This window comes from Hyla sarda, chromosome 7, assembly GCF_029499605.1.
Source record: "Hyla sarda isolate aHylSar1 chromosome 7, aHylSar1.hap1, whole genome shotgun sequence".
NCBI lineage: Eukaryota > Metazoa > Chordata > Amphibia > Anura > Hylidae > Hyla > Hyla sarda.
Genome location: NC_079195.1, coordinates 216,426,250 through 216,444,848, shown reverse-complemented (window position 1 = coordinate 216,444,848; position 18,599 = coordinate 216,426,250). Strand labels below are relative to the sequence as shown.

The 18,599-nt window shown below is 44.8% G+C and overlaps 1 protein-coding gene across 1 annotated transcript in view; it reads left to right on the top strand.

The window, feature by feature from the left end:
• ST6GALNAC5 (ST6 N-acetylgalactosaminide alpha-2,6-sialyltransferase 5) overlaps nt 1-18,599 on the top strand; it is a 151,934-nt gene that overhangs the window by 104,206 nt on the left and 29,129 nt on the right. The gene's annotated exons all lie outside the window — the stretch shown is intronic.

The following is an 18,599-nucleotide window of genomic DNA, read 5'->3' as shown; positions in this document are numbered from 1 at the left end:
CAGGACAGGTCCCAGACTAATATTCGGGGCGTAGGGGCGTAGCTATAGAGGTAGCAGTCACATCGGGGCCCTGGTGCATAAAGGGGCCCCAAAGCACATCTGCGCCATAAGAGGCCAGTATTATAATTGGCATATGGGGCCCTGTTGCAGATTTTGCATCGGGGCCCAGAAGCTACAAGCTACACCTCTGTTTGCTAGATAGGTCTTAGGGTTCTGATGAGAGGATTTACAGCGTATTTTACGCTGCAGATCCGCCGCTGAAGGACCGCTGTATGTTGCCTTTAGATGTGCCTGCTTGGAGCGGCAATATGGCGATAAGATGCCTGATCGCGGGAGTCTCGCCGCTGGGGACCCCCGTGATCTTGCACACGGCATCCCGTTTGTAATTAGTCCCCGGAGCATGTTCGCTCCGGGTTTGATTACCGGCAACCACAGGGCCGACGGCGTGTGACGTCACGCCTCCGCCCCCGTGTGATGTCACGCTCCGCCCCTCAATGCAAGCCTACGGGAGGGGGCGTGATAGCGGTCACGCCCCCTCCCGTAGGCTTGCATTGAGGGGCGGAGCGTGACATCACACGCCACCGCCCTGTGGTCACCGATATACAGTCCCGGAGCGAACACGCTCCGGGGACTGCTACAAACGGGGTGCCGCATGCAAGATCACAGGGGTCCCCAGTGGCAGGACTCCCGCCATCAGGCATCTTATCCCCTATCCTTTGGATAGGGGATAAGATGTCTAAGCACCGGAGAACCCCTTTAAATCTACCAAAATGTACAGTATTATAACACGTATTCCATGTAGAGTTTACATCCCATTTTGTTCAATGGGAATACACACCGTAATTCGCATTATATCACAAATCTTTCCACCATAAATTAGAAAAAAAATGTTAAGCATGGAAGGCCCATTCACACTACGTAATTCCCGAGCAGATATTTTCCATAGGATTCTGCTGCACCGTTCACACTGCAAATTTTCTGCAGCAGAGAATACCGTCGCGGAAATTCCAGACTCCGCTCGGAAATGCATTGCCGTCTATGGGGATGGCGTCTATGGGGATGGCGTCTATGGGGGTGGCGTCTATGGGGGTGGCGTCTATGGGGATGGCGTCTATGGGGGTGGCGTCTATGGGGATGGCGTCTATGGGGATGCCGTCTATGGGGATGGCGTCTATGGGGGTGGCGTCTATGGGGGTGGCGTCTATGGGGGTGGCGTCTATGGGGGTGGCGTCTATGGGGATGGCGTCTATGGGGATGGCGTCTATGGGGATGGCGTCTATGGGGATGGCGTCTATGGGGATGGTGTCTATGGGGATGGCGCATGTCAAAGCGGTCCGAGCCCGCAGCCGAGATTAGGACGTGTGAATGGGAAACACAAATGATCCGACACTGTATGTTCCTGTTGCCAAATGTCACAGACATTAAACACGCAGAGGTCTGATGCATTTCGCTTTTTGCCTTATTGTCTATGAGTAAAGGTCAAGCCAAAACGCGTCAGACCGATGTGTGTTTAATGTTTATGGATGTGTTTGCCCTTAAAAAGATCAAATCAGGAAGAAAACATTTTACCAGGAATACATTGTGCCGGATCGTGATCCTTCAGCGGACCAAGCACGTTGTTTCTTAGAGGGTTAACAGCAGGAACGCTGTACATTTTGTCAGATTCGGGATGCAGATAAGTCACATTGAATGGGGCTAATCTGTGTCCGTATTTATGGCCGTATAGTAAGGAAAATGACCGAAATCCGCAGGGATACCTGTCACTGATTCCATAGTAAATGTTTTCTATGGATTCATGGATAGTCCTGGCCTATAATCATATCATCTGTCTACATTGTCATCATTAAAAATATCCTACCATATTTTGTCTACAGCTTCTATACAGCTCATATTAATAATTAGGGGTTTCCATGGTAACAGACTACAAATCTCTGTAGTCGTACTTTTTCCCAATGTTCCCACTTTCCTACATTTTGTAGGTTAATGATAAGTTGGGAAAAGAATGAAAACATGAGGGTACATTCACACTTTGGAATCTCTGTCCGGTGTAAAATCGGCTGTGGGTGTCTACAGAATCAGTTGGCGCTAGGACCGCTTAGACATGTGGCAACTCCTTAGGTGACAATGCATAGCCGAGTGGATTCCACGGAAGGAATGAACAGGACCATTCTTTGAGCAGAGTACAGAATTTTTATAATCCAGCCATGGAAATTCAGTAGTGTGCACGATGCAGCAGAATCCCATTGAAAACAATGGGAAGCTGCTGCAGCGGAATTTCCAAGCGGGATTTCTCAACTCGCAAATTCCGTAGTGTGAACATACCTTTAGTCTAAATAGGGTTTGTTTGTAGTCTGTAACCATTTTTTTTCTATGTAAAAAGTCGTAGTGCCCTGGAACAAATAGAATGTAGAATGGTTCTGTAGGTAGACTTTAGACATAGGGGCAGATTTATCAAAACCTGCCCAAAGGAAAGTTGCCTAGTTTCCCAAAGCAACCAATCAGATCTCTTCTTTCCTTTTTCAGAGGCCTTTTAAAAAGATGAAAGAAGCGATCTGATTGGTTGCTATGGGCAACTGGGCAACTTTTCCTCTGGACAGGTTTTGATAAATCTCCCCCTTTGGGGGAGATTTATCAAAACCTGTCCAGAGGAAAAGTTGCCCAGTTGCCCATAGCAACCAATCAGATCGCTGCTTTCATTTTTAACAAGGCCTCAGCAAAGTGAAAGAAGCGATCTGATTGGTTGCTATGGGCAACTGGGCAACTTTTCCTCTGGACAGGTTTTGATAAATCTCCCCCGTAGTCTTTAGATCTCTTTTCCGGCACAGATGCACTTGGACCAAGTTAGATGTTAGATTGTAAATAACATATGATCACTTTGGCCCGTTCAGAATGACATTTTTATTTGCGCCATTTGCCTCATTATTCAATTAAGTCCATGACGGTCAACTCGGAAGGAAACAAAGGAAAGTCGATTCAGATTGATTTCATTTCACTTGCAATTTGCTATCCCACTTCAGCGGAGACAAAAAAGCGTAGGTTAGGACGGGTGCCAGCCACATTGTGGGCACCGTCCTGCTCCGAGCACTCTGCAGAGCGATCAATACAGCGATGTGTGATTAGATGCCAGTCCATTATTTGTTGGAGTTTTGTTCTCAATCCAAGGAACATGTTCGGCTATTTGTCTGGTGATTGCTGCCGCTACATGGTAAATTCCCGGGACACTTTCCCTTTCTGCAAATAATTTAGGACCCCTGTAAGCCCTGGAGGTGATCGCCTCTCTGTCTGTCGCTTTACGAGATTTGGTTGTACAAGCTGCTGTGGAACGAAACATAGATATATTCTGTCTATGAAAGGATCAATATCGTAATTAAGGGCATTCATCATTTCTTAAAGGGAATGTTTGCCATTTCATGCCATGTCCAAATGTTGTCCAGGGAGGAGACAGGACACTCATTGTCGTCATTACTGGAAATCCCAGGGGTTTGCCCCCTACCAATCAAGAGGCTGTGGGTAGACGATGAGTGTCCTTCATGACTGATCCCGGAAGGACTTAAAGGGGTACTCTGCCCCTAGGCATCTTATCATAGGGGATGATATGTCTGATCGCGGGGGTCCCGCAGCTGGGGACCCCCGCGATCCTACTGCTGCACCCGGCATTTGTTTAGAGCGCCGGGTGCAGCACCAGAGGCTTGTGATGTCACGGCCACACCCCCTCAATGCAAGTCTATGGGAGGGGGCGTGACAGGCATCACGCCCCCTCCCATAGACTTGCATTTAGGGGTTGTGGCCGTGACATCACGAGCCTTGCCCCGCATCACCAGTCATTCACTCCGTGCACTGGATGTCTGGGGTGCCGCAGCCGAGATCACGGGGGTCCCTATCAGCGGGACCCCCGCGATCAGACATCTTATCCCTTATCCTTAGGGGATAGGGGATACAATGTCTAGGGGCGGAGTACCCCTTTAAGAGGTAATGTTTTTCCTTAAGGAGAGTGTCATAAAAATGTGTAGAGACTTACAGGCCATTGATTTTCCACTAGGAATTCTGGGAAGAACTTGCAAAGCAGGTTTCACCCCACCTTAGAAGGTGGCTTTGGGTAGACAATGAGTGTCCTTCGTGACTGGGAGTTTCATAAAGACATGTGGAGACTTATATGCCACTAGAAATTCTGGAAAGGAAGAATATGCAAAGCAGCATTCACGCCACCTTAAAAGGTGGTGTAGGAGCTCCTTTGCATATCTTTCGATTCCTGTAGAGCATATTACTTTTTGAACAGCTAATATTCTGTTTTCGGTGGCATTTTAGCCCATAACACCCAACAAATGAACTGTGAGATTGGCACTCTGCTAATACAGCCAGGCTCTGCATTGATGCGGCAGCCAGAAGCAGATAAGAGAACATTTTAGCTTATCGGACACCTATGGTCAGGTCACGGGGGTCCGATGAGCCCCATGAGCTAACCGGCAATAGTCATTTATGCCTTTAGATCACAGCATCTGATAGTAGCCGACACTCACTGCATATGACACAAGCACAGCACATTTATTCACTTCATAGTCATTTCAAGCTCCAGGATTTTGTGTGTTAAGTTCCAGAGGGCAAGGGTGTACATGTACGCCCCTCGTTGTCTACTGGTTAAGGTGGATTTTTCTTTTAAAGTGATTATTTGTTTTTTTTTGTAGAATGAGAGAGTGACAGGAGTGGTGGTCAGAGATCACTATCACTAGGCAGGATCGGGCTTTTCTTTACTGGGCCACACCAGATTTGTACCATCTATGTACTAGCCGTCACCCCCCCCCCCCCCCCCCATAGACATGAATAAAGGGGGCATGGCGTGACATCGTGAATACTGAAGCCCCAAGCTTCTGTGTTCAGAACGCCGTGGTGCTGGCCCAGAGATCGCAGGGGGTCCCAGTGGCCGGACCCCTCAATCAGGCATCATATTCTTATTCTTTGGAAAGGGGATAAGATATCTAGGGGCAGAGTACCACTTAAAAATGTTTAGTTATTGCTGGACAAGCAGGTTTTGTTTTGTGCCAATGTGACTATGGCTCTATTTTGTTTCTGTACAATAAACTGTAGGAAAAGCCTGGCATTTGAACTGTGCCAATGTCTATCATGGGTGTCTTATGCTGTTTTTCTATCTTTACCGAGCTCCTCATGCTTTATCGTGTACTTGTTTGAACTTGGTTTGCTGCTGTTTTTGTGGCATAAAAATACATTGGAGCATGCTTGTTTTGTACAAAAATGTGTGACTTTTTTTCCCTAAAAAGGTGTGTCCTACATAGCCTGGGGATTTGCGAACATTTACGATAGAAATGAGCACATAGTAAGGATACAACACCAAAGATCTAACACCACCCTGCTAAAACATAGTACCAAGAAGCTTCTGTCCAATGTTCTTGGGATTGGCAAGGGTCCCAAAGGCTGCGCAAAATTATGACAAATCCTTGCGATATACCATTATGTGATAGAAATACCCCTTAAAGCCATGTTCACATGGTGGAATTTCTGCAGAATAATTTTAATGGAAATTCTGCCGAAATTTACTTCACATTATGCTCAATGGGATTCCGCAACAGAAATCCAGAATTCCGCAAAAGAGCTGTCTTTAATTTTGAGGAATTCCATGGCGGAATCCCATTCAACTGGGCTTTGACTTTTGGCGGAATTCTGTGTTTTGAGTGCACAGAAATTCAGCCAGAATTCCACTCAAATTCAACAAAACTGAGAAAAAAACGCAGTCTTCTTTGCTTTGTGGAATTTTCGCAGAATAGCAGAATTTTCACCTTGTGAACATAGCCTAAAGCTGACATAAACATTGACCAGCATTATAATGACATCACAGGTTCTAAGTAAAGCCGATTCTTTTGTCTGCAGCTTCAGTCCACAGATAAATGGCGGCCTCCGCTGCTTGAAGACACTTTAAAAAGGTGCAAAAGTGAAATAAAGTTCAGTATTTATCGATTTGGCCATTTCCTCAGAGGGAAGCTATATTGGATTGAAACCATTGCAAACATTTAGCCCAATAAAAGCTTGAAATTAGATCTTCTCTTCAGCGTGGCCAGCAGTGACAGAGGAGCAGAGATCAGGGCATTCACCATTCGGCTTTATTGCTCTTTTGCAGGAGACTTGATGAACAATGAGAGGTTCAGGCTATAGGTCCATCTCTTCCTTTTCTACATCCGATAAACCAGGTTGCACTTAACCCAAGCGTTGCTGTTCATGCACCCCTCCATTGGACCCTCAGAATCGATCATAATGATGTATGTGTTCACATTATCCGCACATTTCACCTTGCGCTGGCGCGTTTCTCTTTGCTGATTGCTTCTGTTGGTTTGACCATTACTCTGGTTGATAGCTTTGGGTTATCTTTGTATCCAAGCTCCCACTCCAGTAAGGCCGTGATTGATACTGATCTTTCTCAGCGGACACTTTTACTGGGAGCAGAACAGAACTGGCTCAGTAAATCTGAGGTTTATAGGTGCTTACGGTTTACAGGCCTGTCATACATCTATTGTAGGGGCTGTGGAAGGGAAGGTTGTTACCCTACGATCAACACTATTGTAAAGGAGAATGAGATACAATGGCCACTGCTGCCGGAATCGCACGAGCGCTCGATCGATTCCCCCGAACAGTGCGGCAGATTATTAGGAAGGTGCTGACTCAGCCGGAAATTAGGATAGACAACAAAGCTGGAAATGACGGGACAATGGAAAGTCAATTACCGAAAGTGCCCGCTTGTCTGGAGTTGTTACTATTGAAGTGGACCTGAGATTGATATATAGGTGCAAGGAAACATATACCTCAGTCAGATGCCCGTAGCTGAGCTCTATATTTACTGCAGTACATCTTTGCATTATTTTCATGTCGTGCTGTTGAAAATTGCCTTCAGATTGGGTTTCGGTATTACAGATGCAACTGGGGTTGCCACCCATCCTTCCCAGCCTCTTGTATGGCAAAACTGCACCCCCTGTTACTACATACCTGGTAATAGAGGGCTAGCTTTAGGATTAGGAATAGAGATGAGCAACTAGTTATGTCCAAACCTGTACTTCACCAAGAGATTTTGCACTAATAGAACAGATGCAGAAAACTCTCTGCTGCTTTTCTACAATTGAAATATATGTGGCTCCTACTCCTATCTGTGTTGTTCATTGCTCCCTGTCCCTCAAAGAGATCTTCACCTAACACCTGCTATGCCTAAAATGGCTGCTGAAGCTCTGTGCATAGGTTTTTATAGTGGCTTTGATGTCACCATTAAACTGCCTCCTGATTGGCAGGGATAGCTCTTTTAAAGGCATTATGGGATTCCCTGAGGTCATATGATCTTTCCTCCTTCTCCTTTCTGCTATGTGGATGCTGCTATTTTAGCAGGTTCTTTCAAAAGTTTGAGTTCTAGCTGAACCAAACTTTTAGCAAAGTCCTGACCAAACTTAGGTTCTACAGGTATGGTTTGCTCATCTCTGAATATAAGTAACCTCTGGAAGGCTACTGGTGTCTTGAATGGCCATGGCACAGGTCACACAGCCAGAGATCACAAGGATCATACTGATCGCAGCTTACATAAGTGAATGGGGAAGTTGATTGGGAGAATCCACATAGAAGTTCAAGCCATTTTATGTTGAAATACAGTTTTTTTGCTTTGAAGTGTCGCATCTCCTTGACTTGTCGTGTGACTCGACAACAAATAAAAATTAGCGTCTCTCCATGTAGTACGAGTCTGTTCATTAGCGGAGATGTCAAGTGTCTCCTTTTTTTGCAAATGGAAATTGTGAGTCTGTGTAAGATGCTGATTGTGGCGGCTCCGGCAGAAGTAAAGAAAAGGTTTTAATTGCAGAATATTCTTAAAGACGGTTGAAACAACTTGAAAGTGACATTTTTGTGAGAGCTTAGACGTTGGGTATAATTGAGCTCTCTATAGATTTATGGGGCTTCTTGGCGTTTTTTTCTTAAATGCTGATTATTTTTGGCTTCTGATTCAGCGGAGAATTAAGAATTCATCGGAGAATTGGTGACAACGTGTCAGCAAACACTGGTTGATTCGTCTGTGCTTTCTATCAAGTATAGAGATATACGCGGATGATTGATGGAGTAGGACTAGCGAAGAGGGATTCTTATAATAATCTCTAGGGGCCTATTGTCATAATGCTGTCATTTTTAAACTAGTTTTTTTTTTTTAGTAGATTAAATAGAGTGGAGGTAGAGTAAAAGAAGCTCACTAAACCAAGGCCACCTCTGGATCAGGCTAGCTGATCCGTCCCCTATACCCTAGGTACTAAAAATAGGTAAATGTAGAAACAAGAAACAGTGGCGCTCAGAGATTCGATATCCACTGGATCTCTGAGCGCAAATTTTTCTTGTTTCTTTATTTTCAAAAAACATGTCTATTGTTACCAAAACTGGAATAACAAATTGTTGGACATTTTAAGACTCTATTACCTTCTAATGTTCTTCTCAGACAGGCAGGTTAGAGTATGTTCGTATATCTTAGATTGATGTGGTTAATACTCACCCTCCGCTCGCTCCCACTCCAACACCGCTGCAGCCCAGTGGAGGTGCCCAGGTGACATCCCAAATAAGACACTGTAGCAAACCTCTGCTGCTGTTGCATGTAACTTTTAAGACCACAACGGTGGTCTTCAACTACAGCAATGGACTCCAAACTACAGCAGTGGTGTCCAAACTGTAGCAGTGGTCTCCAAACTATAGCAGTGGACTCCAAACTACAGCAGTGGTGTCCAAACTGTAACAGTTGTCTCCAAACTATAGCTGTGGTCTATAAACTATAGCTGTGGTCTCCAAACTATAGCTGTGGTCTCCAAACTATAGCTGCGGTCTCCAAACTATAGCAGTGGACTCCAAACTACAGCAGTGGTGTCCAAACTGTAACAGTTGTCTCCAAACTATAGCTGTGGTCTATAAACTATAGCTGTGGTCTCCAAACTATAGCTGTGGTCTCCAAACTATAGCTGCGGTCTCCAAACTATAGCAATGGTCTCCAAACTAAAGCAATGGTCTCCAAACTATAGCAGTGGTCTCAAAACTAAAGAAGAAGCGGTCTCCAAACTACAGCAATGGTCTCCAAACCATAGCAGTGGTCTCCAAACTATAGCAGTGGTCTCTAAAGTATAGCAGTGGTCTCCAAACTAAAGCAATGGTCTCCAAACTAAAGCAATGGTCTTCAAACTATATCAGTTGTCTCCAAACTATAGCTGCTGTCTCCAAACTATAGCAATAGTCTCCACACTATAGCAATAGTCTCCAAACTAAAGTAATGGTCTCAAAACTAAAGAAGTGGTCTCCAAACTACAGCAGTGGTCTCCAAACTATAGCAGTGGTCTCCAAACTATAGCAGTTGTCTCCAAACTATAGCAATAGTCTCCAAACTAAAGCAATGGTCTCCAAACTATAGCAGTGGTCTCAAAACTAAAGAAGTGGTCCCCAAACTACAGCAGTTGTCTCCAAACTATATCAGTTGTCTCCAAACTATAGCTGCGGTCTCCAAACTATAGCAATAGTCTCCAAACTAAAGCAATGGTCTCCAAACTATAGCAGTTGTCTCAAAACTAAAGAAGTGGTCTCTAAACTATAGCTGCGGTCTCCAAAGTATAGCAATCGTCTCCAAACTAAAGCAATGGTCTCCAAACTAAAGCAATGGTCTCCAAACTAAAACAATGGTCTCCAAACTATAGCAGTTGTCTCTAAACTAAAGCAGTTGTCTCCAAACTATAGCTGCTGTCTCCAAACTATAGCAATAGTCTCCACACTATAGCAATAGTCTCCAAACTAAAGTAATGGTCTCAAAACTAAAGAAGTGGTCTCCAAACTACAGCAGTGGTCTCCAAACTATAGCAGTGGTCTCCAAACTATAACAGTTGTCTCCAAACTATAGCAATAGTCTCCAAACGAAAGCAATGGTCTCCAAACTATAGCAGTGGTCTCAAAACTAAAGAAGTGGTCCCCAAACTACAGCAGTTGTCTCCAAACTATATCAGTTGTCTCCAAACTATAGCTGCGGTCTCCAAACTATAGCAATAGTCTCCAAGCTAAAGCAATGGTCTCCAAACTATAGCAGTTGTCTCAAAACTAAAGAAGTGGTCTCCAAACTACAGCAGTGGTCTCCATACTAAAGCAGTGCTCTCTAAACTGCTGACCTCCAGATTTTGCAAAACTCACAGTATGCTGTAAGTGGCAGTTTTTCAACATCTGGGGGTCGACAGTTTGGGGATCACATGACTACAGTGTCCTGCTCTAAGTGTATGGGGATGTCATCGGAGAACGTCCACCAGGCAGACCAGAGTGGTGGTGGTGAAGACCTCACAGCTTGCTGAGAATGGGGCTGCATAGCCAAGTAAGTAAACAATATTAGCCAGGGACTTATAAAGTTATATTTGATTGGTAAACATTAGCGTGAAGGTCCTTCTCTATCTGACACATGGTGGAGGAGAAAACATCGATCCAAGTGAGAAGGATGGGAGCAAGAATTATTGAAGCCTTGAGGACTGGGTTGGGTACCGCTGCTCACTGGGTGATAAACAAATTGGGGAGATTTATCAAACTGTTTAGACCTGTTTTAATGGTCTATATTTGTCTCTCAGAAAGTCGTTTTAGTTGAGACATTTGTGAGACTTTTGCTTTAGAGCCCTTCTCCGCAGAAATAGTATAGTGATCTACAATAGAGCATAAAAGGCCGGGGTCAGGAATTTATCAACTGCGACTTTTATGGGAAAGTCTCAAAAAAGTCTCATCAACGGAAAATACACAGAAATGTCAGACCTGGCGTCAATCCAATCTAAATAGTTATTAGGAAGCCTTTTCGCAACTTTTGGGACGTACAAGACAACAAATGAATTTGATCTTGAATCTGAAGGGTACGGTAATCTAATCTAATAATACTGTATATAAAATTCTAAAGTAATGATCCCTAATTTAAATTTTTTTGGTAATTTTTGTTATCTTTGTAGATGTCTTATGATAAGTTTGTTTTAGTTTTCTATATTTTTGTGCTCCAATTTCACTTTTGAAGCTAATTCGAAGAAAGCAAATGAATTTATGCCATGCGCATTAGGGATCGACTGATATTGTTTTTTTTTAGGGCCAATACCGATAATCGGTGGAGGTTAGGGCCGATAGCCGATAACTTATACCGATATTCCGGTATAAGTTATCGGCTATTTATCCCCCCGCGACACCGCTGCAGGTCAATAATTTAACCCCTTCAGGACCAAGCCCATTTTGGCCTTAAGGACCAGAGCGTTTTTTGCAAATCTGACCACTGTCACTTTAAACATTAATAACTCTGGAATGCTTTTAGTTATCATTCTGATTCCAAGATTGTTTTTTCGTGACATATTCTACTTTAACTTAGTGGTAAATTTTTGTGGTAACTTGCATCCTTTCCTTGTGAAAAATCCTAAAATTTGATGAAAAATTTGAAAATTTTGCATTTTTCTAACTTTGAAGCTCTCTGCTTGTAAGGAAAATGTATATTACAAATAAAAAAAAATTTTATTCACATATACAATATGTCTACTTTATGTCTGCATCATAAAAGTGACGAGTTTTTACTTTTGGAAGACACCAGAGGGCTTCAAAGTTCAGCAGCAATTTTCCAATTTTTCACAAAATTTTCAAACTCACTATTTTTCAGGGACCAGTTCAGGTTTGAAGTGGATTTGAAGGGTCTTCTTATTAGAAATACCCCACAAAAGACCCCATTATAAAAACTGCACCCCCCAAAGTATTCAAAATGACATTCAGTCATCATTTTAACCCTTTAGGTGTTTCACAGGAATAGAAGCAAAGTGAAGGAGAAAATTCACAATCTTCATTTTTTACACTCGCATGTTCTTGTAGACCCAATTTTTTAATTTTTACAAGGGGTAAAAGGAGAAAATGTATACTTATATTTGTAGCCTGATTTCTCTCGAGTAAGCACATACCTCATATGTCTATGTAAAGTGTTCGGTGGGCGCAGTAGAGGGCTCAGAAGGGAAAGAGCGATAATGGGATTTTGGAGAGTACGTTTTTCTGAAATGGTTTTTGGGGGGCATGTTGCATTTAGGAAGCCCCTATGGTGCCAGAACAGCAAAAAACCCTCACATGGCATACCATTTTGGAAACTAGACCCCTTGAGGAACATAACAAGGAATAAAGTGAGCCTTAATACCCCACAGGTGTTTCACGACTTTTGCATATGTAAAAAAAATAAAAAAAAAATTTCACTAAAATGTGTGTTTCCCCCCAAATTTCACATTTTTCCAAGGGTTAATAGCAGGAAATACCCCCCAATATTTGTAACCCCTTCTCTTCTGAGTATGGAGGTACCCCATAAGTTGACCTGAAGTGCACTATGGGCGAACTACAATGCTCAGAAGAGAAGGAGTCATATTTGGCTTTTTGAGAGCAAATTTTGCTCGGGGGGCATGTCACATTTAGGAAGCCCCTATGGTGCCAGAACAGCAATAAAAAAAAACACATGGCATACCATTTTGGAAACTAGACCCCTTGAGGAACGTAACAAGGGGTACAGTGAGCATTTGCCCCCCACTGGTGTCTGACAGATCTTTGGAACAGTGGGCTGTACAAGTTTTCATTTTCACGGACCACTGTTCCAAAGATCCGTCAGACACCTGTGGGGGGTAAATTCTCACTGCACCCCTCATAACATTCCGTGAGGGGTGTCGTTTCCGAAATGGGGTCACATGTGGGGTTTTGTTTTTTTTGCGTTTGTCAAAACCGCTGTAACAATCAGCCACCCCTGTGCAAATCACCTCAAATGTACATGGTGCGCTCTCCCTTCTGGGCCTTGTTGTGCGCCCCCAGAGCCCTTTGCGCTCACATATGGGGTATCTCTGTGGTCGGGAGAAATTGCGTTACAAATTTTGGGGGGCTTTTTTCCCTTTTACCTCTTGTGAAAATGTAAAGTATAGGGCAACATCAGCATGTTAGTGTAAAAAATAAAAAATGTTTACACTAACATTCTGGTGTAGACCCCAACATTTCCTTTTCATGAAGGGTTAAAGAAGAAAAAGCCCCCCAAACCTTGTAACGCAATTTCTCCCGAGTACAGCGATACCCCATATGTGACCCTAAACTGTTGCACTGAAATACGACAGGGCTCCAAAGTGAGAGCGCCATGTGCATTTGAGGCCTAAATTAGGGTTTTGCATAGGGGTGAACATAGGGGTATTCTACGCCAGTGATTCCCAAACAGGGTGCCTCCAGCTGTTGCAAAACTCCCAGCATGCCTGGACAGTCAACGGCTGTCCGGCAATACTGGGAGTTGTTGTTTTTCAACAGCTGGAGGCTCTGCTTTGGAAACAGTGGTGTACCGGACGTTCTTATTGGGGGAGGGGGGCTGTGTAGGGGTATGTGTATATGTAGTGTTTTTAACTTTTTATTTTATTTTGTGTAGGTGTAGTGTAGTGTAGTGTTTTTAGGGTACAGTCACATGGGCGGGGGATTACAGCGAGTTTCCCAGCGCAAAATTTGCTGCATCTCAAGATGCGAGAAACCCACTGTAAAAGCCTCGCCCATGTGAATGTACTCTGTACATTCACGGGGGTGGTGGGGGGGGGGGGGGGTTTGCACCAGCTGTTGCAAAATCACAACTCCCAGCATGCATGGTCTGTTAGTGCATGCTGGGAGTCATAGTTTTGCAACAGCTGGAGGCACACAGGTTAGGAAACACTGAGTTAGAAACAGACAATGTTTCCCAACCAGTGTGTCTCCAGTTGTTGCAAAACTACAACTCCCAGCATGCCCAGACAGCTAAAGGTCATGCTGGGAGTTGTAGTTCGGCAACATCTGAAGGGCCAGATGTTGCTGAACTAAAACTCCCAGCATGCCTGGACAGTCAGTGCATACTGGGAGTTGTAGTTTTGCAACAGCTGGAAGAGCACAGATTGGAGACCATTATACAATGGTCTCCAAACTGGGGCCCTCCAGATGTTGCAAAACTACAACTCCCAGCATGCATGGTCAGTTAGTGCATGTTGGGAGTTATAGTTTTGCAACAGCTGGAGGCACACAGGCTAGGAAACACTGAGTTAGAAACAGACAATGTTTCCCAATCAGTGTGTCTCCAGTTGTGGCAAAACTACAACTCCCAGCATGCCCAGACAGCTGAAGGTCATGCTGGGAGTTGTAGTTCGGCAACATCTGAAGGGCCAGATGTTGCTGAACTAAAACTCCCAGCATGCCTGGACAGTCAGTGCATACTGGGAGTTGTAGTTTTGCAACAGCTGGAAGAGCACAGATTGGAGACCATTATACAATGGTCTCCAAACTGGGGCCCTCCAGATGTTGCAAAACTACAACTCCCAGCATGCATGGTCAGTTAGTGCATGTTGGGAGTTATAGTTTTGCAACAGCTGGAGGCACACAGGCTAGGAAACACTGAGATAGAAACAGACAATGTTTCCCAACCAGTGTGTCTCCAGTTGTGGCAAAACTACAACTCCCAGCATGCCCAGACAGCTGAAGGTCATGCTGGGAGTTGTAGTTCGGCAACATCTGAAGGGCCAGATGTTGCTGAACTAAAACTCCCAGCATGCCTGGACAGTCAGTGCATGCTGGGAGTTGTAGTTTTGCAACAGCTGGAAGAGCACAGATTGGAGACCTTTATACAATGGTCTCCAAACTGGGGCCCTCCAGATGTTGCAAAACTACAACTCCCAGCATGCATGGTCAGTTAGTGCATGTTGGGAGTTATAGTTTTGCAACAGCTGGAGGCACACAGGCTAGGAAACACTGAGTTAGAAACAGACAATGTTTCCCAACCAGTGTGTCTCCAGTTGTGGCAAAACTACAACTCCCAGCATGCCCAGACAGCTGAAGGTCATGCTGGGAGTTGTAGTTCGGCAACATCTGAAGGGCCAGATGTTGCTGAACTAAAACTCCCAGCATGCCTGGACAGTCAGTGCATGCTGGGAGTTGTAGTTTTGCAACAGCTGGAAGAGCACAGATTGGAGACCATTATACAATGGTCTCCAAACTGGGGCCCTCCAGATGTTGCAAAACTACAACTCCCAGCATGCCCAGACAGCCAAAGGCTGTCTAGGCATGCTGGGAGTTGTAGTTTTCAGACTCCTAGAAGCAGCAGTGAAGATCTTCACTGCTGCCTCTGAGGACTACATACTTACCCGTCGCTGCTCGTCCACGTGGCCGGTCCTGCCGCTGCTCCTCGGTCCCGCCGCTGCTCCAGGTAAGTCCGCCGGTCCCCACGTGTTCCCCCCGAATGCCGCAGGTCCCCGCGAGCCCCTGCAGCCTTCGTCCCCCGTTCTGCCCAACTTCCAGGGGCGGGCAGTGCGGGGGATCTGAACTTTCACCCCAGATCACTGTGATTGGTCCACAGGGACCAATCACAGTGATCGCTGACCAGGACCATCAATGGATGGTCCTGGGGGTGAAGCAGAAGTTGTCCCCTGCTGGAAACAGCGGGACTTCTGCCAGTTAACCCGTGCGATGCTGCGCATCGCCGGGTTAACTGAATGTCATTTATAAACGCCGGGATGCGCGAACGCACTGCACCACCCGGCATTTATATATGACATTCTGCGGGAAGGGGTTAAAGCGGGCGCTTTAAATCAATGAACTGCAGCTGCTTTTGCGATGCCATAGACCGCCGCTGCCACCCGCTTCTCTCCCCCTGCCTGTCCGGGGGTCCTGAGTCCTATCACCGCTCCGCGCCCCCTACCGCCCCACGTCGACGGCTGTCCGGGCATGCTGGGTGTTGTAGTTTTGCAACATCTGGAGGTCCGCAGGTTGTAGACCACTGTCCTATACGATGGTTTCAACAAACGATGGTCCATTTGGAACGGATTACCATCGTATGTTGAGAGACCACTGTATAAACATTAAAGAATAGATAGAGAAATACTTTAAGAAAAATGTGGTTTGGAGAGGTTACATTTACTGTACACATATCAAAACCTAATAACGAAACCAAGTGGAACCATCCGGCACCTCACAGAAGACATACAGGTATTCGCTTTATAGTATACCTTCTGTGTGGATAAAAAAAAAACTATAAGAATAACTAACTATACTACGTGCGACTTTTGATATATTTGTCTCAGGCTCTGAGACTTTTATGAGACTTTTCTCATCTATTTGTCTCAGGCTCTGAGACTTTTATGAGACTTTTCTCATCTAAAGTGCTGTGTAGAATAGACAATAATGTCCATCCCCAAGATTTACTAAACGCTGTGCGACGTTTGATAAATCGCACCGACAATAGACACATGCTCAGAGACTTTTCTGGTCTAAAGTACTGCGGAGAATAGACAACGATAGTAAATCTACCCCATTGTGTCTATGGGAGCCAGCATGGCTGACAATGATAGCGGTCAGAAAGCTACTTCCCGTCCCAGAGACTTAAAGGGCTTCTCCGCTGCTCAACGTTTGGAACAAACTGTTCCAAACGCTGGAGCCAGCACCAGGAGCTCATGACGTCATAGCTCCGCCCCTCATGACATCACTCCCCGCCCCCTCAATGCAAGTCTATGGGAGGGGCGTCACGCCCCCTCCCATAGACTTGCATTGAGGGGGCGGGGTGTGACTGCATGAGGGGGCGGGGCTATGCTATCACAAGCTCCGCTTTAAGGCAGGGAAAGTCTGAGGACCAACAATTAAAAAGTTACAGTCTCAGCCCATCCTATTTCTTTTTATGAACCCCCTTATTTTGTGTTGTAACAATTATGGCTTTTTAGGGGTATTCCCATTGAAGATGTTATCCCGTATTCATAGGATAGAGGTTATCAAGCTGATTGTTGGGGATTCCGACTGCCAAGAACGGGTTCAGCGCTTGGCAATGTTTGGTGGCCCCATAGAAAATGAATGAAGGCCTGGCTGGGCATGCGCGATGTGCCTTATTCAGTCCTGAAATAATCTTGTCCCCAATCGTGGGAGCTGTGGATATTCCAGTGGTTGGAATCCACCGATCAGCTTCTTATCCTCTATCCTATGATTCTAGGGCAGTGATCTCCAAACTGCGGACCTTCAGATTACGCAATACAACAATTCCAAGCATGCTTGGAGGAGTAACGTTGCAACATCTCGAGGTCCACAGTTTGGAGACCTAGGATCTAGGGGAACAAAGCCGAGCAATTGACATCGCCATTTCCATTATATGATAGTCCGGACCTTTGTGATGTTGAGTGCTTCCCCAACCAATCAGATACCCCCCCTGATGCTCCGCCCACACAAGCTGAGGCACTATAACATTCACTGCTTTTCCTTTCCCCATATATCGATAAGTACACTATGAAATGTACTACAATTTATTTGGGACCTTATCAATATATATATATATATATATATATATATATATCTCAACTGGCTCCAGAAAGTTAAACCGATTTGTAAATGACTTCTATTAAAAAATCTTAATCCTTCTAATAATTATCAGCTGCTGAAGTAGAGTTGTTCTTTTCTGTCTAGCCACAGTGCTCTCTGCTGACACCTCTGTCTGTCTCGGGAACTGCACAGAGTAGAAAAGGTTTGCTATGGGGATTTGCTTCTACTCTGGACAGTTCCCGAGACTGGTGTCATCAGAGAGCACTTAGACAGAAAAGAATAACTCAACTTCAGCAGCTCATAAGTACTGAAAGGATTAAGATTTTGTAATAGAAGTAATTTACAAATCTGTTTAACTTTCTGGAGCCAGAACTCTCTCCAGAAGGAAAGAGAACCCATCTGCAGACAGCTGTTTCGGGGTACTTGCCCCTCGTCAGTACAGAGCAGGGTTATCTGGCTTGGCTGGGTGATTATATATATATATATATATATATATATATATATATATATATATATATATATATATATATATATAGTTTTTTTTCCTTGATAACCCCTTTAAGATTTTCTTAGGCAATTTGTCAAATTTGAACTGGTAGGTGCGATGCCCACTAAAACAGTGGTTCCTAACCGAGTCCTCAAGATCCCTCAACATTATTGGTTTTTCCAGTTACTCATAGAACAGGGAATCATTTAAATCCTAGACCAGTGGTCTTCAACCTGCAGACCTCCAGATGTTGCAAAACTACAACTCCCAGCATGCCCGGACAGCCAACGGCTGTCCGGGCATGCTGGGAGTTGTAGTTTTGCAACATCTGGAGGTCCACAGGTTGGAGACCACTGTCCTAGACTGTTGGTGGGCCTTGAGGACTGGGTTGGGGACCTCTGCTCTAGACTACATGCAGCACAGCCAAGAACCCTCTCTAATGGCCAAATCCTGGACTGGTTAATGGGCCATGAGGACTGGGCTAGGGACCTCAGTGCCAATCTGGATAGGGACATTGATGAGAGTCCATTCATTGGAATTTTTTACTCTGTAAAATGTCCCAGGTAAAGGGGTCTGTCTGGCAGCAGCCCTCCCCTCCCCCCCCCCCTTCTTATTTCAATGTGTACATGAGCGCCCTCTGTTGTTTGCCACCAAATTAATTATCTCTGGTGCAGTTGAAAATAAATAATCTTTAGTCTTATGAAGTGTTTGTCCAGAGAATATAATTCAGTCACATTTATAACAATTCCTTGCGTTATTTTCAGGGTATTAACCTTCTTTCCAAACGCCATCGGCGAAACGGCCTTCA